This window comes from Mastigoproctus giganteus, chromosome 11, assembly GCF_048544385.1.
Source record: "Mastigoproctus giganteus isolate SK-2022 chromosome 11, ASM4854438v1, whole genome shotgun sequence".
Lineage (NCBI taxonomy): Eukaryota > Metazoa > Arthropoda > Arachnida > Uropygi > Thelyphonidae > Mastigoproctus > Mastigoproctus giganteus.
In genome coordinates this window covers 13,016,436-13,044,404 of record NC_143585.1, presented here as the reverse complement: position 1 = coordinate 13,044,404, position 27,969 = coordinate 13,016,436, and the positions used below count along the sequence as shown (strand labels likewise).

Sequence of the window (27,969 nt, the reverse complement as noted above, 5' to 3'; positions counted from 1 at the left end):
TAACTGTTAGTTATACATAATTTATCAAAATTGCACTTATTTAATTGAAAGTACAAAAGCATCAATTTGCATATGTTGGATTATGATATAAAAACACCTTGAAATTGCATGAAAAATTGAGGGTATTGTTTTTGAAATTAAGTCTTTATCATATATGTGATATTGTATATTTGTTAAAATATGGAAATTTTAATGAACTAAAAAAATTCCAATGTGGATATTAATCATATAATTTTTAAAAACTGTTGTTTTACTTATCATGTTAATGAAATTGTTGCAGCAACAACCATGATCCATTTATTTTATCATCAGTAGATGAAATCAGATAATTTTGTCATTAATGGTTCACTCAGTTTTTAACTGGGTGTATATTTATTATCAATAAAAAAGTGCATTCTGTTACACTCATTGTTGACCCCAAATCAGTTCCTGTTATTAACAAGGTAGTACTGTTTACAAATCTTATATTAGGGTGCTCATTTTATTCTAACAGGGCACTACAATATATATATAAAATCTTTTATTGCCAAAAAATTAAACACAATATAAAGTTTATCTTCTCTCTCATTGGTCAATAAAGTCAAATGTGTATAAATGTAAAAATAAAGAACAAACAGTCACCTTTACTGGTATCTAGTATTGCTTTTTTTCAAAAAGGTATACTGAATAATGAACAAACTACACTTTGTTTCTGCTTGTGTAACTTTGTCATATTACTGCAAGTAAAAGAGAAAAGAAAAAACATATATATACTATATATACCCACATACACACTTATCTTACTGGAATTGGCACATCATGGCCTTAGTCGCCCTTGCACCATAAAAACCAAAATCAAATCAAATCATACTCATCTTACAAATAAAATTTTAATATTCAGGAATCTGTAGAGAAGTAAAATTAAAATTGATAGCTGACATGTACAAAGTACAGACAGATATTGCCGAATTAAGCATAACATAAGACAAGGCATGGCAATGGAAAGTACAATGACTCACAGAAGAATAAAATTTAGAATTATATAAGAGGCATAAAGCTGCCAAAATTATAGAATTGAAATGAAGGACATTTCTCATATTCCAGCTGCACTGTATACCACTTCTTTGCATTTCCAATTTTATGAAAGATTATAGCAGAAATATAAGAAAAGAAGGGTGGAAGAAAAATGGAATTTGTAGACAAAACCATGGATATTACAAATTTTGAATATTAAAAATTTATTTTATTATGATTTATTGACATGCGATTCTATGGATTATTGTAAATGATTCGATGATTTGACTTCAGCTAGTATTTTCAGTAGCTGGCTAAATTTTATAATTTTTATCTGTGGCTTCTTTATGGGCTTTATTTTATATTTATATTTAAAAAAAATTTAATATCCATGGTTTTTCCCATGTAGTTTAATACCACTAATTGCTAATACTACTTCCCACCCCAACGCCATTTTTGTTCATATTTTTATTATAATCTTTGCTGCACTGTTTCCCACTTCTTTGGATTCCTGCTCAGTTTTGTGTAGTCCGGTCTATCATACGATTATTAATGTTTTTAGTATTATAACTATCAGTAGTCATAGGCTTTGAAATTTAGCATTAGCATTAGTAGAGGCATATGATGCAAGAAAGCAAGCTTATGCAGCATCAGCCAAAAAAAAAAAAAACTTCCATTTCACCCCTCCGTTCGTTCAAAATACCTGTCCAGCTAAGCCTTAAATTTATTAAGGCTATCAAACTCCACAACAAGGAATGGAAGTCTGTTCCACCAACCAAAGGCAAATTTCCGCACATCTGTCTTTCCTCAATTTGAATCTGAGCAAGAGAAAGAATCCCATCAGCATTGAGCATGCTCAAACCATTCAAGACTTTTAACACCTCTATCAGATCACCTCGCCAGTGCCTAGTCTCCAGACACTAATTTACTTAAAAACTTAAGCCTTTCTTCGTAAGAGCATCCCTTTGTTCCATTCACTAATCTTGTTGCCCTTATCTGTACTCGTTCCACCAGCTCTACATCCTTCTTGAAATGAGGCCTCCAGACCTGTATACAGTACTCAAGATGTGGCCTGACCATTGCCTTATACAAGGGAATAATCACCTTATCCCTACTAGAAAAATTCCTGTATATCATTGACAAGACACCATGAGCAACTCTTACAGCCCATCTGCACTGCTCAGAGAACTTCTTATCTGCCTGCACAATTACCCCCAGGTCCTTTTCATTCTCTACCACTATCAGTGTAGTACCACAGAGTTGATACATTGCTCTGGGGTTGCTGTTTCCCATATGTAGTACTTTACATTTGTCAAGGTTAAACTTCATTTTTCACCTCTCAGCCCATCTGCTCAACCTTTCCAGATCCTGTTGCAGCAGCATAGTGTCAGTAGTGTCCGTAACAACTCTGCTAACCTTTGTATCGTCTGCAAACTTGGACATTAAGCTTGACATACCATCATCAATATCATTTATAAATACAGAAAACAATAATGGACCCAACACTGAACCCTGAGGGACTCCACTAATAACATTAGTCCACGATGAGCAGTGTCCATTGATTACCACTCTCTGTCTTCTCTCCCTAAACTACCCCTTTATCCATAGCAGCAATTTGCCTCCAATGCCACACTGCTCCAATTTGTGCAGCAGTCTTCCATGTGCAACAGTATCTAAAGCCTTTCTAAGATCCAAGTATATATTATCAAAGTTATTCCCTGCATCCAGCTGTTTTGTGACTGCATCATAGTATCCAATCAAATTGGTCAGGCAAGACTTCCCCTTAACAAAACCATGCTGTGTCCGAGCTATAACTGAAGTCTTGTCCAGATGATCCTGCAGTGCTTCTTTAACCAGTGCCTCCATTAATTTTCCTGGAACAGAAGTTAAACTCACAAGTCTATAATTACTTGTGTCAGCCTTGGATCCTCCTTTGTGAATTGGGTTCACATTTGCATGTCTCCAGTCTATGGGTACCTCCCCTGAGTCCAAGGAAGCTCTCATAATTATGGCTAAGGGTTTGCTTAGTTCCTTTGCTGCCTCCTTTAACATAACTGGATAGATCCCATCCACCCCAGGTGCCTGTCTTGTGTTTATCTTCAACAATTTCTCCTTCACTTTGCTCTCAGTTATTACAAGATTCTCTAGCTTACTGCCAGAGTTGAATACACCTCTGGCATTCCCCTCGCTGAATAATTCCTCATGTGTAAATGTCGATGTGAAATATTCATTTAGTTTGTTAGCTCCCTGAGCAGGATCATCAACAGTTGACCCATCGATATCAAGTGGACCAATTTGATTCATTCCCTTCCTTCTAGAGTTTACATAAGTAAAGAACTCTTTGCTGTTTTTCTTTGCATCCTTTGCCAAAGGTTTCTCATAATCTGCCTTCGCCTGCCTAACCTCCTTTGTGACTTGGTTACAGACCAGCTTATGTCTATCATAGGCTTCTGTGTCGCGTGTTAATTTATATGTATCCCATGCATTTTTTTCCTCTGCCATGTGTCTCATTAGTTCATCTGACATCCATTTAGGCCTAAACCTTGAACAATATTTCTTAGTTGGTATGTAAAGCCTAGTAGCTTCCAAGATAAGTTCTTTGAATTCTTCCCATTTTGAATTTGCTGTTGGTAACATCATCAGTTGGTCCCACTGTATAGAATTTTAATACTGTCTCAGACCATCGTAGTCGCCTTTACGAAAGCAATAACCCTTCCCTTTACCCCTGATGGTAGTTACCTCTTTGAGTAAATCCCACTTCAGCACACTGTGATCACTGCCACCTAGTGGTTCTTTTTTCTGCAGATTCTTAATGCATGAAGAATCACTACTGATAATCAAATCAAGTATATTACTCCCTCTAGTTTCCTCTCAAACATGCTGATATAGAAAACAATCATACAATAAATACACAAAAGCATTGCTAGTGTGTGAGTGATGACCAACCCACAAATTCCACTCAATATCTGGGAAATTAAAATCCCCCATTATAAGACTCTCTGATGTACTGGCCCACTCTATTTCCCTGTACATTTTCTTATTATACTCATCAGAGTCATTAGGCCTATAACACACTCCTAGTCTCAATTTTGATCTCCCAATGCTTATGTCACACTCAACTTATGGCTAAGGGTTTGCTTACTTCCTTTGCTGCCTCCTTAATATAACTGGATAGATCATCGACACTGCACTGTCCAGCGATGTCGACTGGCTTCACTTCCTTGGATTTTATGTGTTTCTTAAGTAATAGCATAACCCCTCCTCCCTTCCTATCCTTTCTGTAGACATTGTACTCCCCAAATTCCAGTTCTGATCTGTGTGACTCCACGTCTCTGATATCCCAATGCCTTTGATGCTTTGAGCAATACCTCAAATTCATCAAATTTATTTACCAAACTCCTAGCATTGGTGTACACACAAGTATACATGCACCTGTTCCTATTCTTAGCTACCCTAACACAACCCATGTGTTTACTTGTACCGCAATGATTCCCAGCAGTCTCTGCTTCTTGTTTTCCAGGCTTCTGCTCATTCCAACAGAAGCAGTACAAGAATCACTTTCACCTCTGCCAGTGGTGACTGTTAGTCTATTAGCCCTTGTATCCCCCCCCCCCAAGCTAGCAGTTTTCCGACCCACCTAACACTGCTTCGATAGCATCAGCAAATATTCTTGCACCCTTTCTATTTAAGTGTATCCCATCCCTGTAGAAGCAGTCTCTCCTGTTAACAAGTACAGACTAGGCCGAAAAAAATTCTACCTCTTGAGCCTTGCACAATCTTTCCAGGTCGAATTGATCGACAAGGCTCTCATCATATACTCCCTCCTATCGTGTCTGGGCAGAATTGCAGACACTTTCAAATTCAACCCTAATTTACGGCTTTTTTTCAACAGTGACCTGTGCTTTTTAAGTAATTCTGCCGGTCTCCTACTCTTAATATCATTAGTGCCAACGTGTACAACTACATCACCTTTTGTGCCCTTAAAAGATGATATCCGCTCTACAACATCATCAATCTTTCCCCCTGGCAGACATACCCTGGTCCTGTTCCACCTATCCTTTTTACAAAGCATGATCCCCCACAATAGAGTCACCAACAACTACTAGTTCCTGTGGGATCCATTTAATCCATTTAGGCTTCATAATTTTGGCCTTCTTATATAATTCCAAATTTTATTGTTCTATAATTTGCTGCACTATTTCCATTATGCAGGTTTCTTAATGTCTTATGTTATATTTATAAAAATACATGTTATATTTATACTTATGTTATATTCACATATATAATATACTGTAACAATATAATATAACATACATAAAGCAATATAAGTAGAAATAAAACTTGTATATACAGGGTGTCTCAAAAATACACGGCATAACTTCAGGAATGAGTTCTTCATATGAAGACAATAAAAATATTTCATATCAACATAGTTCCGGAAATGCTTAGTTCCCGAGTTATTAACCGGAATGTCTTATCTCCCGCAGGTGATTTCCATTATCACAAGATACTGACAGAATCTGGTGGTTTTCCATTCCGACCATGTACTCAAATCAGGAGCAAGCAGATATGCACTTTATGTATGGTTTGGCGGATGGCAATGCTCTGGAGGCTCGTTGTTTGTACCACAAAAGGTTCCCAGAAATAAGATGTCCAGACAGGAAAATGTTTGAAGGTATCCATTGCTGCCTTTGTGAACATGGGAACTTTACACCTCATGCTGCCGACAGAGGACGACCAAGATCTATGACTTCTGAAGTAGAGGAGGAGATTTTGGATGTTTTGCATGCCACTCCTGGAATCAGCACATGTAGCATAGCAATACAACTGGCTGTTCAACATTCGACTATTTGAAGAGTGTTGCAAGAACACCATCTGCAACGGGTACAGGCCTTGTTACCAGCAGATTACCCTGCACGAGTAATGTTCTGCCAGTGTTTCTTGCAGCAGTGTGGTACAACTCACTTTCCTGGCTTAATGATATTCACAAATGAAGCACAGTTCACACGAGACAGAATCCAAAACTTTCACAATCAGGCTGAGGAAAACCCACGTGCAATTCTTCCATCACATCAACAGCGATTCAACCTCAACATCTGGGCGGGTGTTTTTGGTGATAAGTTATTTGGGCCCCATGTACTTCCAAACAAACTCACAGGGCAAGCGTACAGAAACTTTCTGGAAAACAACATCCTGATTTCTTGGACGACACGCCACTGATCATTCGTCAACAAGCACACTTCATGCACAATGGCGCTCCCGCATATTTCAGCCACCTATCCTGCAATTACCTGAATCAAAGGTTTCCTGGTCGGTGGATAGGTAGAGGTGGACCAACTGCCTGGCCTCCACGCTCACAGATTTAAACCCACTAGATTTCTTGTTGTTGTTGTTGTTATTTGGTTTTTAGGAGCATTAGCAACTAAGGCCATATTGCTCTGGGATATGCGGTGGTCATTCCCTGACCTTTCCGCATTCTCCGTATTTGTGGTCACGGGCTCGAACCCCAGTCTAATCAAGAAGCGTGTGCTACGCACTGCTGCTTTTGCCCACCTGGCTACACAGGCGCCTAGATTTCTTCTTGTGGGGCTATTTAAAATCATTGGTGTATTCGACTCTGGTAGCTGATGTGGAAACTCTCCACAATCGAATTGTGGCAGGTTGTGAGACAATGCGAAATATGCCAGGAATTTGGCATTGTCTTCGCAAGTCCATGAGATGTCGACGGCAGAAGGTGGACATTTTGAACAATTACTATAAGGTGATGTGAACAGATAAGTGTCATAGACAGACCTTCAAAACTTGGAAACCAAGCATTTCTGGAACTATGTTGATATAAAATATTTTTATTGTCTAGATAGGAGGAACTCATTCCTGAAGTTATGCCGTGTATTTTTGAGACACCCTGTATAAAGAAAATAAATAACATATGATATACTTTAAGGCAGGAAACTACTAAATAGTAACTACAGAGTAAAATGCTAGCTGAGACCAATGTCATGTAATGGCATTTGATCTGGGCTAGCATAAAAAAAAATATATATATAAATTTACTAGCATAAATATAAAATAAAAAATAAAAATTGACATTGGCTCCATGAAGCCGAAGGTGGATCCATGAATAACGTCATGTGAAATGAAAAAATACAATTTTTTCATTTCACATAGCTTAATAAAATCAGTTTTATTTTATTCGGTATTTTCATTTACAATGAAACAATAAAGGTTTGTGGTAATTAAAGTAGGATACATAGTTGAAACAATTCAAACTATTAACATTGCGATTGAAGACCAAGTCGATACATGATCAACCATGCGTAGTAGATTTTGTAGGATGTGATGCGAGTTTAAGATTGAATGTTGATTCCATGAAGTTAAGAAATGGAGCATTTTCAGGTTTTTTAATGTCAATGTTCAAATCACCCACTAAAATTATTTGGATCTTTTGAAAGTTCAATTTCCTTACAACTTTAGGTATGTATCCAAACTTTGGCATATAAATCGCTAGATTTATATATCAAAGAGTGTTGGATATCAAGAAAACTTTAATCTGCTCCAATGTTGAATTAGGTGAGATGTAGAATATTACAAGCAAAGTCTTCTGTCCATTTATTTCAACTTCAACTGCACAAATGTCGCCACAATTATATGTACCAGTCATTTGCCGTAGCAAGTCTGCATCTATGGTAATGAGAATATGTGGCATACATATTGTTGATTCGACTTTATTGTATATTGCAACACCACCAGATTGCACAGAAGGTCTTGAATTGTGTGATATGTTTGTATCCTTGAACATCAACATTTTCAAGCCATGTTTCATTTAATGCCAAGGTATTCGATTCCATGAGAACTGGATCGGTTGCAATGTCTTCACTATGAAGTTTCAAACTCTGTGTATTCAACAATACCATTCTGAAACTCAACCGATCCAACTAAATTAACTAAATGAAACACACCCGCACTGCTCAACAAATGCAAAGTAAACTGGATGAAGTAGTAACTTTAACGAGTTGGTCAACTCTCAAAAATTAAAAACCCGATTTGAGATCTAGTTATATATCCTTGTGGAGCTCTCAAAAGGCAACAATTTTGTTGCTTACTGTTTTTGTCTAGCATTTATAGTTTTCAAGATACTGCAAAATCAAACTTGAAAATGCTCGAATTTTTCAGCTCTCTCAACTTTACATCACTATTACTCGGGAACCATAAGAGCTACATCAAAACTATTTATAGATGTAAAAACTACATTGTGGTTTGGATGGACACTGGAAAAAAGCACAAATATGAAATTTTGTGTTCAACTGGAAAAAAGTCCTATGGAAACATTTCAAATGAGAATCAGGTGTATGGAGAGAATTCTCTGCCTTGTGCACATGTGTTTGAGTGGTATAAATGTTTAGCCCATAAAAGAGAATCACTAAAAGACAACAAATCTCTGGGTCCAGCAAAAATTGATTGAATGCCAGGGTTGATTGAAAAGTGCAGAAAATCATTCGACAATGACTGATGCAATGATTTCAGTAGATCTGTACATTAATAAGGAAAACATTCAACAAATAATAACCCAGGATTTTAAGAAAATTAAGGTATGTACATGGTTTGTTCCACATTAGTTTGTGGAACAAATTGCATTGAAGCTGCTGAAAGCAAACCCTACTTCCTGAATTCAAAATTACAGGTAATGAGATGTGGTGTTTTCAGTATGACCCTGCAATGAAGTGATATAGTGCGGAGTGAAAGTCAGCAAACTCTACAAATGCAAAAAAGTTTGTCAAGAAAGGTCAGAAATCAAAATCATTCTCTTTCTATGATAGCAAGGGAATTGTGCACAAAGGCCAAAGTAATACTATTGCCTACTATCATGAAATGTTTGTTATGGAGAAATTGCTGTATGCAGCCTCAGTATGGAGAAGATGGAAACTGGATTAAAAATGTGCCAAGCCACAAGGTTTTCATTGTTCGGGAGTCTTTGGCTGGTAAAAAAATCTATGTACTATCGCACCTACCGTATTCACCAGACCTTAGCCCTGTACAACTTCTTTTTGTTCCCAAAGTTCAAGGCGCCACCAAACGGCTGTTATTTTCATGACATCAACACCACAAAAAACTGTGACAAGAACATCAAACAGTATACTAGTCACATCCTTCCACCAGTCATTCCAGTCACTTTGTGATCATTGCATGCAATGTGTGGATGTTGGAGGAAGTTACTTTGAATAAACCAAGGTTAGTTCACTCATACATGGGATCATTATTTTTTTCCTAGTAGTCTCGTTTTCCAATTGCTACACTGTGCATATCTCTTATGATGTTAAAATAATGGATGGTATTGCAAAGTACATGATTTTAAACCATTTGCAGCCTTTATTCCAAAAAAACTTTAATTCTGTAAGCAGTGAATATGGTAAGTATATGTACATGTGTGTGTGTGTGTACGTGTATCGTGGTGGCTTCAAGGCAATAGCCCATTTCCACCTTTATTCTCTGTAATGGCATAGAAACTCTAGGCCACTTTGCCACCAGGGAGCAGCTAACACCTGGGCAGCTGCCACCAGGTGCCTGTCCCCAGGCACGATGAAACCGGCCTAGGTCTACTATCCTATATGTGCTTATGTGCACAAAATCCTGCAAGGACAGACGTGATGGTGGGGGTTATGCTCTTGGTTAAGAGGCATACAGATTACAAGACAAAGCACCCAACTGCCATGCTCTGCCATTGTAAGGCTGAGTCAATCTGATGTGACAAGCACTGGGGAAAAAACAAAAACAAGAGGCCAAACGACTGTGATGAGTATAATAAACAACAACAATACAGCCAAACAGAGGGACCAGTAAATCAGAATATCTATCTTATCATGGGAGATTTTAACTTTCTAGATACTGACTGGAACCTGTGGGTGTTAGTCACTAGCATAGTAGAGAAACATTTTCTGGGTAATGGATGACTGTTTTCTACAACAGCATGTTAGAGAGACAAGAGAAAGCAATATTGTTGATTTGATTATCAGCAGTAACTCCTCATGTATTCAAAATATTCTGGTAAAGAAACCACTGGCACCTGTGGTTTCCTCAGGTGAACAGTGTACTGATGTGGGACATTCCTGTGTAATTTGCTGAAAAACTAAAATATTTTCATCTAAATTTAAGCTGGAAGTAAACCTTTAGCCATAATTATAAGATTATAAGAATATCGCCCTCCTGGAATTTGGGGATGGGCATCCACACAGACCGGAGATGTACAATGTTCCTCCTAATTACAAAGGATTCCTCCTTTGTAATTAGGAGGAATCCTCTTTTGTATATCTATTCCTCCTAATTACACTGGAGAAACAATGGATGATCAATGGGCTAAGTGAGCAGTTACATAGCTGCAAGCTTGATTTTTCTGTGACAGGGAAAATAATGCAGTTTTCAGTTAAAGAGGCAATGCAGGATAAACTTGTCTGGCCAATACGATTATGAAGTAATCTGATTGGTCAGACAAATTAAAAGGCAATTGGATACAAAAAAAAATTCTGACATCATACACTTAGATTTCAGTAAAGCTTTTGATATTATTTCACATGAAAGACTGCACTAAAGATGTGGCAGTAGGGGATGGAGCATGGTTATTACTAGCCACTGATCTCTTCATCGACTAATATTAATAGGAGTGTCCCTTGCTGGGGGGGTTCAGTGCTGGGTGCCACTTCCTGCTTTAACTATTAATCAGTAATACTGAAGACCAGAGGTTCGAACAATGCGTTCCCAGTTAAGTCTCTCGTAATCTGTATGTTATATGGAAATTTTCTTCATTCTACGGAAACTATTTTAAATGTAATTACCAAAGGGAATTCGAAAAATATTAGCAAATAGAAAATTTCACTATAAAGAAGTTCATTAAACAGAGGTCTGACTTGTATATATCAAAATAAAATTTGGCATCCTCCTGAACTGCCACCTGTAAGCGACGCTTTCCTTGCCTACCCAGCCCTGGGCTCTGTCATCAAATCTGCCAATCGCTATTTCAGTCACTTCTAATAGAGATAGAAGGCTGAAATTTTGTACATATTCCTAATTTGCGTGGCAATGCATTCTTTCAAAAGTTGAGCTAAATCTATCAAGCGGTGCACCATGCAGCCATTGCATGTCACATATTGGCTACCTTGATTTATATCTGACCCTGATTTTGGACCTTTTCCCCCACTTACATGAGGGTGTAATTTTGTAAACAATCTCTTTTGACATAATCTTACTTTATTTATAAAAAATGTATGAAAATTTCTATTAATAAAAATAATAAAATTGTAAAAAAAAAAATAAGAAAATAAAAAATAATATAAAAACAAGTAAAAAATAATATTAAAAAAGTTCTATTCATAAAAAATAAAAATTAAAAAAAATAATATAAAAAACAAGTTTTTCAAAAATATACCTTAATTCCGATAAATTCCGTTAAAATATAAGGTGTGGCCTTTACTGTTTTTTAAAATGAGGCATTTATATTGCTGGGGGTAAAGGCCACACCTTATATTTTAACAGAATTTATCGGAATTAAGGTATATTTTTGAAAAACTTGTTTTTTATATTATTTTTTAAAATTTTTATTATTTTTTATGAATAGAAATTTTTTTTTTTTTTTAGGTGAGGCTATATGAGCCTGCTTCCTTGCGTCATTTTACCACTACTAATGCTAATGGTATGCAAAAACATCAAGCAGATATTCAAACACACAGATAACATAATCAACAGACATGCTATGAGCCAAATCGAGCCAATAAAAATTTTTATTTCCAGCAAATAAGTTCCTCAACATGGTCAAATATGAGTTCTAATTTACTGGTGGTCTGTTGTGAAAAACATAAGCTAAAGAGAATATTATATAAAATATTGCCACATACGTCATAATGTGTGTCAGATTACGTGTGAACTCTTCATAATAGGATTACGTTTGCTTCAAATGCAAACATTTCTATTGCATGTGATCTGGTAACTGGCATATCCATTAAAAAATAACTGGATTGATAATTCACTGCACTGTTAAGGACACTTCCATAAAATGCAAATATTTTGTAAATTTTGAAATTACTGGCATTCAACTGAAAGTTTTTAAGCATTGGCTTGAAAACTTTCAAAGATCAATCTTGTTCTATCTTCTCACCTTTTCTTTCAAGAATACTAAATTCTGATGGCCTTTGATACTGAGCTTTATACAGAAAAAGCAACAATGTTTCTGTTATCATCATCATCATGAACTTGGTCTGGCTTAGGTCTTTTAAGACCTGTTCTGTTGTAGCTCTTGGAGTAGTCTTGATCTCGCCATCATTGTCTTGTCGACCCACATCTCTCTTGCCTATAGGTTTGTAGTTAAAGGTTTGTATATAGGTTTTGTATATAGGTTTGCCTATAGGTTTGTAGTTAAAGGCTAATTTTGGGATCCGGTCTGGGTTCATTCTTTTTAGGTGGCTGATCCATTTTTTCTGATACCGTTTTATGTCATTTACTATGTTATCTACTTTTAATTTCTCGTGGATATCTGACTTGGTGGTCTAGTCTTCTTTAGTGGTCTAGTCTTGTAAAGCCTAATAATGGTCTTAAAAATCTCATTTGTAGTGCTTCTAGTTTGTGTGCATCTTTAGAAAAGGGCTGATTTTGAAGTGATGTTGTCAGTCGTAATTTTGTTTCAGTTGTCATTTTTTTCCGAAGTGGCGTTTAATCGTTCCATTCATTTTATTATATTATTGTAGTTTAGTATGGATGTCTTTCCCTTCATTTGATATTAAATTTCCTAAATAGGTGAAGTCAGATATTTGTTCTATTATTTTGTCATCGATAACAATTTTGACTCTTTGTATGTTTTTTCCACATAATCCCACTGATTTTGTTTTTGAGGTGGAGATTTTCATCTCGTACTTTTTACCTATTTTATTCAGTTCATTTGCTGCTATCTGTAGTTCATCTTCGGATTTTGCAATTATAACTTGAGCATCAGCATATATTATAGTTTGGATTTTATTCCTGTTCAATTGTATTCCATTGTTAATTGTTTGTTTTCATTCTTTAATAATTTTATTGATGTAGATATTAAATAAATTTGGTGATAGTCCACAACCTTGTTTGACTCCTTTATTGGTGTTAATTGGGTCTGAGAGTTGACCATTAAAATATTTTATGCAGACTTCTGAGTTTTTATATATGCTTTGCATCACTTTCTGGGGTTGGGTTGGGATATTTTCTTCACATAGAATCTGAAACCAAAGTTTTTCCCGGCTTACATTGTCATATGCTTTTTTTTTAGCATTAGTAGAGGCATATGATGCAAGAAAGCAAGCTTATTCAGCATCAGCCAAAAAAAAAAAAAAAAAACCAACCACTACTCCCATTTCACCCCTCCGTTCGTTCGAAATACCTGTCCTGCTGAGCCTTAAATTTATTTAGGCTATCAACTTCAACAACAAGCGATGGGAGTCTATTCCACAAACCAACTGCCCGCTGGCTAAAGGCAAATTTCCGCACATCTATCCGACATCCGTCCTTCCTCAATTTGAATTTATGCCCTCTCAGGTGATTATTCTGAGCAAGAGGAAGAATCCCATCGGCATTGAGCATGCTCAAGCCATTCAAATCCTTATACACCTCTATCAGATCACCTCGCCGATGCCTAGTCTCCAGGCTCTGTAATTTGCAAAACTTAAGCCTTTCTTCGTAAGAGCAACCCTTTGTTCCATTCACTAATCTTGTTGCCCTTCTCTGTACTCGTTCGAGCAGCTCTACATCCTTCTTGAAATGAGGCCTCCAGACCTGTATACAGTACTCAAGGTGTGGCCTGACCAATGCCTTATACAAGGGAATAATCACATCCTTATCCCTGCTAGAAAAATTCCTGTATATCATTGACAATACTCCATGAGCTACTCTTGCAGCTCGTCTGCACTGCTCAGAGAACTTCATATCTGCCTGCACAATTACCCCCAGGTCCTTTTCATTCTCTACCACTGTCAGCGTAGTACCACAGAGTTGATACATTGATCTGGGGTTACTGTTTCCCATATGTAGTACTTTACATTTGTCAATGTTAAACTTCATTTGCCACCTCTCAGCCCATCTGCTCAACCTTTCCAGATCCTGTTGCAGCAGCATAGTATCAGTAGTGTCCTTAACAACCCTGCCAACCTTGGTATCGTCTGCAAACTTGGACATTAAGCCTGATACACCATCATCAATATCATTTATAAATACAGAAAACAACAATGGACCCAACACTGAACCCTGAGGAACTCCACTAATAACATTAGTCCACGTTGAGCAGTGTCCATTGATTACCACTCTCTGTCTTCTGCCACTCAACCATCCCTTTATCCATAGCAGCAATTTGCCTCCAATGCCACACTTCTCCAATTTGTGCAGCAGTCTTCCATGCGCAACAGTATCAAATGCCTTTCTAAGATCCAAATATATAATATCAAAGTTATTCCCTGCATCCAGTTCTTTTGTGACTACATCATAGTATCCAATCAAATTGGTCAGGCAAGACCTGATCTTAACAAAACCATGCTGTGTCTGAGCTATAACTGAATTCTTGTCCAGATGATCCTGCAGTGCTTCTTTAACCAGTGCCTCCATTAATTTTCCTGGAACCGAAGTTAAACTAACAGGTCTATAATTACTTGTGTCAGCCTTTGATCCTCCTTTGTGAATTGGGGTTACATTTGCACATCTCCAGTCCATGGGTACCTCCCCTGAGTCCAAAGAAGCTCTCATAATTATGGCTAGGGGTTTGCTTACTTCCTTTGCTGCCTCCTTTAATATAACCGGATAGATCCCATCCACCCCTGGTGCCTTTTTTATGTTTATCCTCAGCAATTTCTCCTCCACTTTCCTCTCAGTTATTAGAAAATAATCTAGCTCACTGCCAATGTTTACTTCACCTACGACATTCCCCTTCCTGAATAACTCCTCATGTGTGAATGTAGATGCAAAATACTCGTTTAGATTGTTAGCCACCTGAGCAGGATCCTCAACTGTTGAACCATCAACATCCAGTGGACCAATCTGATTCATCCCTTTCCTTCTTGAGTTTAAATAGGTAAAGAACTCTTTTCTGTTTTTCTTTGCGTCCTTTGCCAAGGATTTCTCATAATCTGCCTTTGCCTGCCTAATCTCCTTTGTGACTTGGTTACAGACCAACTTATATCTATCATAGGCTTCCATGTCACCCATTAATTTGTATGTATCCCATGCATTTTTCTTCTCTGCCATATGTCTCATTAGTTCATCTGACAACCATTTAGGCCTGAACCTTGAACAATATTTCTTGGTTGGTATGTAAAGCCTGGTAGCTTCCAAGATTAGTTCCTTGAATGCTTCCCATTTTGAATTTGCTGTTGGTAACATCATCAGTTGGTCCCACTGTATAGAATTTAAATACTGTCTCAGACCATCATAGTCACCTTTACGAAAGCAAAAACCCTTTCCTTTGCCTCTGATGGTAGTTACCTCCTTGAGTAAATCCCACTTCAGCACACTGTGATCACTGCCACCCAGTGGTTCCTTTATCTGCAGATTCCTAATGCATGAAGAATCACTACTGATAATCAGATCAAGAGTATTACTCCCTCTAGTTGCCTCCCGAACATGCTGGTGTAGAAAACAATCATCCAATAAATCCACAAAAGCCCTGCTAGTGTGTGAGTGACCAACCCACAAATTCCAGTCAATATCTGGGAAATTAAAATCCCCCATTATAAGACTCTCTGATTTACTGGCCCATTCTATTTCCCTGTACAGTATCTTATTATACTCATCAGAGTCATTAGGCCTATAGCACACTTCTACTCTCAATTTTGATTTACCTATGCTTATGTCACACCAAACTGACTCGACACTGCCCTGTCCATAATGTCTTTTCATAATCAATAAACAATAGAAATGTTGGTAGACTGAATTCTCTTTTCTACAAAATTTGTTGTAATGAGAAAATGGCATCTATTGTGCTTCTCCCTTTTCTGAACCCACATTGTTCTTCTAAGAATTGTTCACCGTATTTATTAAGTTTATTCTTTAGTATATTAGAGTATAGCTTTGAAGCAGTTGATAGCAGTGATATCCCTCTGTAGTTGTTAGGGTTATTTCTGGAGCCTTTTTTGTGTATATTGATTACTATTCCTGTTTCCCAATCTTTGGGTATCTGTTGCTTATGCCATATGATGTTAAATAATTTTAGTAGTGTGTTTTTTAGTAAGGTGCCACCATATTTAAATAGTTCTACATTTAAATTGTCTATGCCTGGGCTATTTCGGTTTTTTGATTTTTTTATTATTAACTCTAGTTCTTCCATTGTTATATTTTCTTTATCTTCGGTTACCATAGATTCATCTTCCAATTCCCTAGTGCCAGGGTTATACCATGGTTTGGAATAGAGTTGCTTCCATTCTGATTGAGAGATGGAGTTGGTTTTTATCTGATCATTTATCCTGCTAGTATCCAAAACTTTCTTCAGCAGCTCCCAGAATTGATTTTTTCATGTTTGTCCAGATTTCCTCAACATTATCATTTAAATCTGATTTGAGTTTATCTTTCAATCGACTTTCATACAGGAATTTAGTGCTTTCATCTTCCAACAAATGTATTTTTAATTTCTTAGTAATTTTTGTTGGTATTTTTTTCTTTTTATTAAGATAATTTCTTTTTATTTTGAAAATGCTTGCTACTAGGTAGTGATCACTGTCAATTTCACTGCCTCTGAATATTCTAGTGTCTCTAATTTTGTCATTTAAATTTTCATTAATGATAATATAATCACTGATAGTGATAATACACTTTGTGTTTCTTGCTTCCCATTTGAATTTATGGATATTCTTGTGTCTGAAAAAAGTATTTGTAATTTTAAGTTTATTAAAAATGCAAAAAAACGTCTATCAAGCATCTTCCATTATTGTTAACCACGGGTTCGCCTTCTGATCCTATACATTTGTCTAATGATTGAGCACCAACCCTTGCATTAAAATATCCTGCTAGTATGAGGTATTCGTTTTTTTTAGTTTGGTCTATGATCTCTTGTAATTTGTCATAAAATTCTGCGGTTTCATCAATGTTGCCTTCTACTGGTACGTAAATGCCAATGACTGTTACTGTATAAGAGAATTTTTAGTCATAATTTCAATATTCTGGGTGATATCCAAGAGTAGTCTAATATGTTTCTGTTATTCCGAAGGTTATCCAAAAATACCTTACCTTCCATCATAATAGTACCCTTTTTGGGGTTCTCTTTTTGTTGAATCATTTGCAGAAATATGTTTGCACAAGTAAGGAACAGGGTTATATTTCAATGCAATTATTGATAATTTCATGATAAATGCTTTTCTTATTGTTGTGTCTTGTATTGTTGTGTCTCGGTGCCTTGGGAACTCTGTTCAGTGCAGTGCAGTGACTGGATCAAGTAAGTAGTAGGAGAAGTAGTAGTGGCATATGATACAAGAAAGCAAGTGTATGAGCAGCATCAGCCAAAAAAAAAAAAAAATCACACTATTCCCTCCAAATGCCTGTCCAGTTCCTCCTTAAATTTATTTAACCTATCAACTTCCACAACGACAGATGGAAGTTTGTTCCAGCAATTAACCACCGGCTGGCTAAAGGCAAATTTCCGCACATATATTCTACAGCTGTCTTTTCTTAATTTGAATTTATGTCCCCTTAGGTTTGTAATCTGAACAAGTGGAAGGATCCCATCAGAATTCAGCGTGCTCAAGTAAGCATATGCCCAAGCCTAATGCTTTTGCTGGCAGAAACCAAGTGTGCCCAAGGCAGCAGGAAAGAGAACTATAATGTACAGAAGAATTTATTGTCAAATTATGTTTGCAAATTTTTCACTGGATTGTGTCTGGTCTTTTATGAATCCAGGAGCACACTAATACCCATTGTTTTCTTTGATCCTGTCTGAATTGGTAACCAGCCATCTGCAACAAAATTCAATACATCATATACTTTGATTAAAAAAAAAAAAAAAAGGTGCAGGATAAAAAACCATCTGGCATACCCTGCACATGAAATACATTGGTAAAGATGAATCTCTTTAGAAATGTCTTAATAATTATAATTGTGTATTAATATCAGTATTAAGGTGGCAAATTGATGCAAGGAAACCAAGTTTATTTAGCATCAGCCCCCTAAATAAAAAAAAAAAGTAATCTGATTTCATCAAAGTATCTGCCCAACCCTTCCAAAGATTTACATAAGCTCTCTAGTTCTATTAATTAGGTCGAAAGTTGTTCCAAATTTAATAACCTTTGGCTAAGAGAATATTTTCTGATAATTTATGAAACAGGCATACTATACAAACATGCATAAATGAATACATTAGCATTAGTAAAGACACATGATGCAAGAAAGCAAGCTTATATAGCATCAGCCAGAAAAAAAAAAAAAAACTCTTCTCATTTCACCCATCTACTAACTCCAAGTGTTTGTCTAGTTCTGCCATGAATCTACTTAAGCTATCAACTTCTACAACAACAGATGGAAGTTTCTTCCAGCAATCAACCACCCGCTGGCTAAAGGCAATCTTCCACACATCTCTATCCTACAACTGTCTTTCCTCAATTTGAATTTATGCTCTCTCAAGCAATTATTCTGAGAAAGAGGAAGAATCCCATTAGCAATGAGCATGCTCAAACCATCCTACCCTTTATACACCTCAATCAGATCACCTCGCAGGTGCCTAGTCTCCGGACACTGTAATTTGAAAAACTTAACTTTTTCTTCTTAAGAGCAACCCTTTGTTCCATTCACTAATCTTGTTGCCCTTCTCTGTACTCGTTCCAGCAGCTCTACATCTTTCTTAAAATAAGGCCTCCAGACCTGTATACAGTACTCGTGGTGTGGCCTGACGATTGCCTTATAGAAGGGGATAATCACCTCCTTATCCCTGCAAAAAAATTCCTGTATATCACTGACAAGACACCAGGAGCTACTCTTGCAGACTGTCTACACTGCTCAGAAAACTTCATATCTGCCTGCACAATTACCCCAGGTCCTTTTCATTCTCTACCACTATCAATGTAGTACCACACAGTTGATATGCTACTCTGGGGTTACTGCTTCCCATATGCAGTATTTTACATTTGTCAATGTTAAACTTCTGTTGCCACCTCTCAGCCCATCTGCTGAACTTTTCTAGATCCTGTTGCAGCAGCAGACTGTCATTAACAACCCTGCCAATCTTTATATATTCTGTAAACTTGGACATTAAGCCTGATATACCATCAACAATATTATTGATAAATACAGAAAACAAAAATGGATCCTGAGGAACTCCACTAATAACATTAGTCCACAAAGAGCAGTGTCTTGATTACCACTCTGTCTTCTCCCACTCAACCATCCCTTTATCCATAGCAGCAATTTGCCTCCAAATCCACACTGCTCCAATGTGTGCAACAGTCTTTCATGTACAACAGTATAAAAAGCTTTTCTAAGATCCAAATATATGATATTGAAATTATTCTTTGCATCCAGTTCCTTTATGACCACATCATAGGCGGTTTTTTTTTTTTTTTTTGGCTGATGCTGCATAAGCTTGCTTTCTTGCATCGTATGCCTCTACTAATGCTAATAGTATCCAATCAAATTGGTCAGACAAGACTTCCCCTTAACAAACCCATGCTGTGTCCCAGCGATACCTGAAGCCTTGTCTAGATGATCCTGCAGTGCTTCTTTAATCAGTCCCTCTAATTTCCCTGGAACAGAAGTTAAACTAACAGGTCTGTAATTACTTGTGTCTCCCTTTGATCCTCCTTTGTGGTCACATTTGCACATCTCCAGTCCATGGGTACCTCCCCCCGAGTCCAAGGAAGCTCTCATAATTATGGCTAAGAGTTTGCCTACTTCCCTTACTGCCTCCTTTAATATAACTGGATAGATTCTGTCTACCCCAGGTGCCTTTCTTATGTTTATCTTCAACAATTTCTCCTCCACTTTGCTCTCAGTTATTATAATATCATCTAGCTCTTAGTTATTACAGTTATTAATTCTTAGTTATTAAAAAATCATCTACATGCAAGTGATAACATATTAACTACTCGTTTTAACATTTTAACTACTTACAGTGATCCTCATGTTAGTGGATAATGACACCTTGGTACACTTTCAGTTATTCTACGTTTGGTGGGCATGAAGATAGTAATCATATTTGAAATTTCGTTTATATTTGGAATGCTGATCACTGGATGATCATAATCTTCAATAAAATCAACTGACATTTCTCCAAAACATCTGAAAGGATTGATCCATGCTACAGTAGCTAATATACCCTAAGGTAATAAAAAAACAAAAAAGCAGACTATATCAGGTATTTATTGGTACAGATAATACATCAGTGTATTATCTGTCATTTTAATACGCTAGCAGGTACAATGATGCCCTCATTCTCCAAATTTAAATATTAAAATTCATAGAATTATGTCAGTGGGAATTTTTTATTATTATTATCATTGTTATTTAATTTCTTATAAAATAATAATGATGAGTCATTATTATTTTATAAGAAAACTATAACTGTTAAAAACTAGTACAAAATGTGCTGTGCACCTGCCTGTGTATAATTTTCCTACAGAATTTTAATTTCAGCTTCAATTACTTTTGTTCCATGATGTCATGCATCAGAAGTTAACTAGTTAAGAAATAATTTTTTTGCATAACAAACTGCTGTTACTAGATACTTCTTGTTATCCAATACAGTATCAGAATAAAAAAAGATATTTTCAAGTGTACCAATTTAAACTATTTCTTGCCTTTTTAACGCAAAACATTGAGCATTTCTGCATAGTGCTAATAGAATGGCTGCCACCTCTAGTGCAATAAGGATGGATTCAAGATTTTTGCAAATAGAAACAATGTAATGGAGAAGACGAAAAATTAAAGAATTAATGGATACAGGAAAGATTTCTTTGGATTGGAGAATTGCATATATTGGCAATACATAAATATAGTTCTGAGGATCATTGTTATCATCATCAGCCATTTTTAATCCACTGTAGGATGAAGGCCTCTCCAGCAACTTTACAGTTCCTTCTGTTTTGTGCAATGGCCACCCATTTACTACCCACGAACTCGTCAATTTCATCTGTCCATCTCCATCATTGTCTTCCAGGTTTTGTTCTAGCTTAGGGTAAAGTGGATAATTACTGACTGGTCAGTCTGATTTGCGTGGTATGGAAAATCATGAAGGCAATGATCAAGGGTGCAATACGGGGTTGTCTTCTTTTTCGTAATGTGATAAGTATTTCTAATTTTTAATATTTCTGCTCACACTTGAATACCTCCATTACTATATATACACATTTCCCATCATGCCCTTATTGCTAACCAGACTCCATATTCTGGCAAGTCATCACCTGGCAAGGGCTCTCCAGCAACTTTCCAGTTCATTCTGTTTTGTGCAATGGCCATCCATTTACTACCCATGAACTCTTGAATTTCATCTGTCCATCTCCATTGTTGTCATTCAGGTTTTTGTTGTTGTCTTGCCAGATTCAATCTTCTGGCAAGTAATGGCGTCCAAACCTAATATGACACTGGTCGAGAAATATAACAGCTCTGTAGTTTCCACCAGACTCAAGATTTTCTCCTCTGACTTGGACCCAGAATGCTTCCTGAATCTATAAGGAGAACATTTATTGAGGAACATAATCTCTCAGTTAAAGTTAAATGGCTTAAAACCTCAGCAAAAAGGCTAAGCTTCCTTCCTTATAAATCACCCACTGTTTATCAAAAAGGTTGTAGACCCTGCCTTCTAGCCCCAAGGCATATATATCAGACCCTTTTCTAAGAGAAAAGAAACCACCCCATCAACAACCCCCAACTAATCCATCCCCCCTCAATAGCAATGAATGCTCAAGGAAACAAGTATGAATGCCTCACATTCCGGGTATGCTCTCAAAATGTGCACAGCATAATCTACAATTATGCCATATTTATAATTGTTTATAAACTTAAATTTTCTTAAACTTTTGGTGATAAACTTTCCTAGACTAAGTCTAGGAAAGTTTATCGCCCGCAATTCACCGCCAGCAATTAATCGCTAGCAGTTTACCGCCACATCAGTTTATCGCATAAAAAATTTATAGCCTACAAATGATGGCTTCTTCTTCTTCTTCTTTAATGCTGCCGAATGGCGTTTGCGACTTCGTTTTGATATTGTTCTCTGTCTAGCGCTGCGTGTAGAATTTGTGCTGTTGTCATGTGAAGCCAGGTGTTGATGTTATCTAGCCATGCCATTTTCGGTCTGCCTGGGCGTTTCTTGCCTTCGATCTTTCCCTCCAGGATGAGTGGTAGTAGGTGATATTGGCTAGCATATTTTATTGCCAGGCAATACATATAATTTTTGGTCATTTTAAATTGAAAATAAGGCTTTTCTATAGGTGTTATTTAAGAATTAAGTGCAATTAAAAATGAAAGTTATATGCTAGGTATACATTTCCTTGAAATACATACCATTCCAGGTGCTTTAATTTAATTGCCTGTTATTTTCCAAAATTGGAATTAGGTAGGTACCTACTTAATTCCTTTAACTTAAGTAGCATGTTTTTAACTTGAGGAACAAGTCGCTGCTTATCATGCCAACATTTGGAAATTTATTGATTGCATTAAAAAAGAACAAAGTATTAACAAAATGCGCATTGAACAATATTTAAGTGGAAGTGATCCGGGCAACAAAAAAAAGAAGTATCGCGATTGTGATGAATGAATTAAAAGGCTTGTTAGTGCATATGATGAACAGGGTGATATTGTTGATTGTCTAATAGGTATAGCGCATAATATTTCTTATTAATAATTTACATACTGTGTTGTAAATATTACAGTTTCTTAGTAATTAATTATCCCAACATGACTGATTCTGAAGATTGCATAAACATTCATTTTGAATTTTTGCAGTGTACTATGACATACCTAATGTTATAATTAGTTTAGTTTAAAATTAACCAATTGTTATATTGTTCAAATAATGGATTTTTTGACTATTTTTGTGGATACATGTAACTATTAAAATACGTAATCTACCTATTAAATTACATATTTCCATACATATGTTTTTTTTATTTCCGTACTATTCCCTCACAGTTCATAGAATTCCAAAAATATACTAATCATAGCTTAAGGCAGAAACTTAAATAAAAATAATTTTTTATAATTTGACCAAACACATCTCATTGCTTCTAGATGGTAAAACGCGATAAACTGACATGGGGGTAAATTGTTTATGCGATAAACTGATGTGGCGGTAAATTGCTGGCAATCAATTTTCCGGATCCCCTGGGGGTAATTGTGCAGGCAGATATGAAGTTTTCTGAGCAGTGCAGATGGTATACAAGAGTAGCTCATGGTGTCTTGTCAATGATACACAGGAATTTTTCTAGAAGGGATAAGGAGATGATTATCCCCTTTTATAATGCAATGGTCAGGCCACACCTTGAGTACTGTATACAGGTCTGGAGGCCTCATTTTAAGAAGGATGTAGAGCTGCTGGAACGAGTACAGAGGGCAATAAGATTAGTGAATGGAACAAAGGGTTGCTCTCATGAAGAAAGGCTTAAGTTTTGCAAATTACAGTGTCTGGAGACTAGGCACTTGCGAGGTGATCTGATTGAAGTGTATAAAGCCTTGAATGGTTTGAGCGTGCTCAATTCTGATGGGATTCTTCCTCTTGCTCGGAATAATCGACTGAGAGAGCATAAATTCAAATTGAGGAAAAACAGTTGTAGGATAGATGTGCAGAAGTTTGACTTTAGCCTGTGGGTGGTTGATTGCTGGAACAAACTTCCATCTGTCATTGTAGAAGTTGATACCTTAAGTAGATTTTTTTTCTCATGTGTATCTCTTTTGTAAATATGTTTTGTTAACCCCTGGCACCACCATGCCGTGACGGGACTAATTGTATGTCTATCATTGCTGCAATTAAAGATTCTATTCTATTCTATTCTATTCTATTCTATTCTAGATTCAAGGCAGAACTAGACAAACACTTGGAGTGAGTGGATGGGTGAAATGAAAAGGGCTTTTTTTTTTTTTTTTGGGCGATGCTATATAAGCTTGCTTTCTTGCATCATGTTCCTTTACAAATGCTACTCACAAAGTATGCTACTGCACTCCAGCACCTGACCACTTGGTTATGGAGGTCGCTTTAATGATTAAGAATTGTTTTGCAAAAGCAAGTTTTGCTAAAATTCCAATTAACAGTTATGAGAGGGATGAACTACTAAAAGATATTGAGCAATCTTAGAAAGAACTTCAAGCAAGAGGTGTGATCAGTGGAACAATTGTTCTTAACAAATTTTTAAGAGTTGATAATGATGTCATAGTAGCTGAATATCCGAGTGACTCCAATATTTTGGAGAGTATTCAAAGAACTAGTGACAGTATCAACAATGAGTTGGATCAAAATGAAGGCAATATTAAACTTTCCAAACATGAAATGTTGGCAGAATTTGAAACTGCATTGAGGCCTTTAGTGTAAAGAAAATGTGCTAGAACATATATTTGTGTTTAAACAAATGTGAACAATTTTATGAAGGATGTACAGTAAAATCTGGTGTACAACCAAAAATAACCAAATATTTTACAAAATAATTCTTAAAAGTGTACTAATTTATTGTGAGCATCATGTAAGTAGTCCTTTTTCAATATGTATGTATTAATAAATTAATTGTTTTGAAATGTTAGAAAATTTATTCATTCCCACTTATTTCTGATTTATTTCCCACCTTTTACTGTATTTCTGAATGTTGAATTATAGTATTTTTCATTGTTGAATAGATCATATTTCTTTATAATGAAATTTCTGATTAACACATTTTTTCAAGCGAATGATCAATTTCATTGTATAGAAGTTCGTCTCTATATAAAATCTGTATATATTTTAAAATCATCAAGGAAGAAGTATTAGCATTAGCATTAGCATTAGTAGAGGCATTTGATGCAAGAAAGCAAGCTTATGCCGCATCAGCCAAAAAAAAAAAAAAAAAACCCACTTCCACTTCACCCCTCTGTTCGTTCAAAATACCTGTCCAGCTGAGCCTTAAACTTATTTAGGCTATCAACCTCCACCACAAGGGATGGCAGTCTGTTCCACCAACCAACCACCCGCTGGCTAAAGGCAAATTTCCGCACGTCTATCCTACATCTGTCTTTCCTCAATTTGAATTTATGCCCTCTCAGGTGATTTTTCTGAGCTAGAGGAAGAATCCCATCAGCATTGAGCATGCTTAAACCATTCAAGGCTTTATACACCTCTATCAGATCACCTCGCTGGTACCTAGTCTCCAGACACTGTAATTTGCAAAACTTAAGCCTTTCTTCGTAAGAGCGCCCCTTTGTTCCATTCACTAATCTTGTTGCCCTTCTCTGTACTCGTTCCAGCAGCTCTACATCCTTCTTGAAATGAGGCCTCCAGACCTGTATACAGTACTCTAGGTGTGGCCTGACCATTGCCTTATACAATGGAATAATCACCTCCTTATCCCTGCTGGAAAAATTCCTGTATATCATTGACAATACTCCATGAGCTACTCTTGCAGCCCGTCTGCACTGCTCAGAGAACTTCATATCTGCCTGCACAATCACCCCCAAGTCCCTTTCATTCTCTACCACTGTCAGTGTAGTACCACAGAGTTGATACGTTGCTCTGGGGTTGCTTTTTCCCATGTGTAGTACTTTACATTTGTCAATGTTAAACTTCATTTGCCACCTCTCAGCCCATCTGCTCAACCTTTCCAGATCCTGTTGCAGCAGCATAGTGTCAGTAGTGTCCTTGACAACCCTGCCAACCTTTGTATCATCTGCAAACTTGAACATTAAGCTTGATATACCATCATCAATATCATTTATAAATACAGAAAACAATAATGGACCCAACACTGAGCCCTGAGGGACTCCACTAATAACATTAGTCCACGATGAGCAGTGTCCATTGATTACCACTCTCTGTCTTCTCCCCCTCAACCACCCCTTTATCCATATCAGCAATTTGCCTCCAATGTCACACTGCTCCAATTTGTGTAGCAGTCTTCCATGTGCAACAGTATCAAAAGCCTTTCTAAGATCCAAGTATATAATATCAAAGTTATTCCCTGCATCCAGTTCTTTTGTGACTGCATCATAGTATCCAATCAAGTTGGTCAGGCAAGACTTCCCCTTAACAAAACCATGCTGTGTATGAGCTATAACTGAAGTCTTGTCTAAATGATCCTGCAGTGCTTCTTTAACCAGTGCCTCCATTAATTTTCCTGGAACAGAAGTTAAGCTCACAGGTCTATAATTACTTGTGTCAGCCTTTGATCCTCCTTTGTGAATTGGTAATATACAATATACAATACAAACATACATATACAATACAAAGTAATATACAATATGCTTTGTAATTCTTTTCTTTGTGCTGTTGTTTGCAAAAAATTTATGCAACTTCATTCTATTTTACTTCTTCACATCATACACATATGAACCAATGCAAAGTTTCAATGTCAAATCTAATTTTAACAACGCATTCTTTTGCATAACTTATTTGCATTTTTACCAACTATGGTCCTCTGAGCAACTTGCTTTTCTTTTATGTGGAATATTTAATGGACAATACATGGTAAATATACACTTGTAAAATGGATTTGAACAGGGGTAATGCTGATGTAAAACAAATTCCAAATTCCACTAGTCAATCAGGAGTAACTTACTGGTTGGAGGAAAGCCCAAGTGCCCACTTGCCCAAGTCGTTTACCCAAGAACAAAATCTGATTATGCATATTTTGGATATTTTTCTAAAAGCAGCAGAAAAAGGACTGCTGGATTTGGAAGGTTCAAATGTACATATATAGTAGATAAAAAAAAAAAGAAAGAAAGAAGCTTTGCAAACTTACTATTACAGCACAGTAGACTGCTAAAACAGTAGAAGCCCATGGAAATGTCAGAAGGTCAGTTAACATACCTCCTAGTATTGGACCAGATGTCTGACTATAAGAAACATTATTACATATATTACAACTGTATAACATATATTACAACTGTGTATTTGTTTTGTATAACATATATTACAACTGTGTATTGGTTTTGTATAACATATATTACAACTGTGTATTTGTTTTGTATAACATATTTCTGTGTGAAACAAAAATTTGTTATACAAAACGATGTATTAATACATAATTTTATGAATCATGAATATATAAAACACAAATATAAAAAAAAAATGTGCATTCAATTTCTGATCATGGGACTCATTCCACTCCCATTGAAAACTGGGGTTGAGTACTTGGTAATAAGGCTTGGGCTTATGTTTGACTTAAAGGCCTTTATCCACAGTTTTTGCCTAAGTTGCTAATATCTTTTTAAATTGTAAAGCATCACATGAACAGATGTCCATTCACTAATCCAGCATACATTTAAAAATCTGAGACATTGCCAGCATGGCTGTTTTGAAGCTACTTCAGTGGTCTTCAGTTTGCCAGTGGTCTCTATTAACAAAATACATACCACATAGTGAATAATGTATTTTGTCTACATGAATGGCCAAGCAGAGTATGGAAGTAAACCTTTAAACAGATAACTATTACATGTTCCTATAACCGCTAGAGCTGGGCTGCATTTTCCCTATGAAGCACGATACTAAAGGACTGCACAGAAGATATTTCAAATTAGTAATCAAATCAAATAAACTTTGCCCACTTTACTGTGTTAAATTTTTGATCTTGAGTAATTCTGCTCCCACCAAAGGGCTTGGCCAAGGAGTACTCAATTCTAAAGCTAGGGCTTGTGTTCATCTTAAGAGAAATATTCACAGGCCTTGAGAATGTCACAGATATTCTCTACGGTTTGACAAGCCAGAGATGTTATCTGGGAGGCTAAAACACTGATGGAAATGATATTCAGATGACACTTGAGTCAAGTGACCCAAATTTCAGCAAAGTCTGGTTTTTCTGCAACAAACATATAATCTGATTGTACCTTCACAAT

General features: G+C 36.4%; 1 long non-coding RNA gene across 1 annotated transcript; it reads right to left on the bottom strand.

Moving 5' to 3' along the window:
• Positions 1-610: 610 nt before the first annotated feature.
• LOC150077725 (uncharacterized) lies at positions 611-26,961 on the bottom strand. Its single transcript, XR_016547615.1, has 3 exons — positions 26,877-26,961; positions 20,077-20,282; positions 611-716 (listed from the first exon to the last, which is right to left on the bottom strand). It is a non-coding gene; the product is annotated as an uncharacterized LOC150077725 (long non-coding RNA).
• Between the last annotated feature and the right edge of the window lie 1,008 nt (positions 26,962-27,969).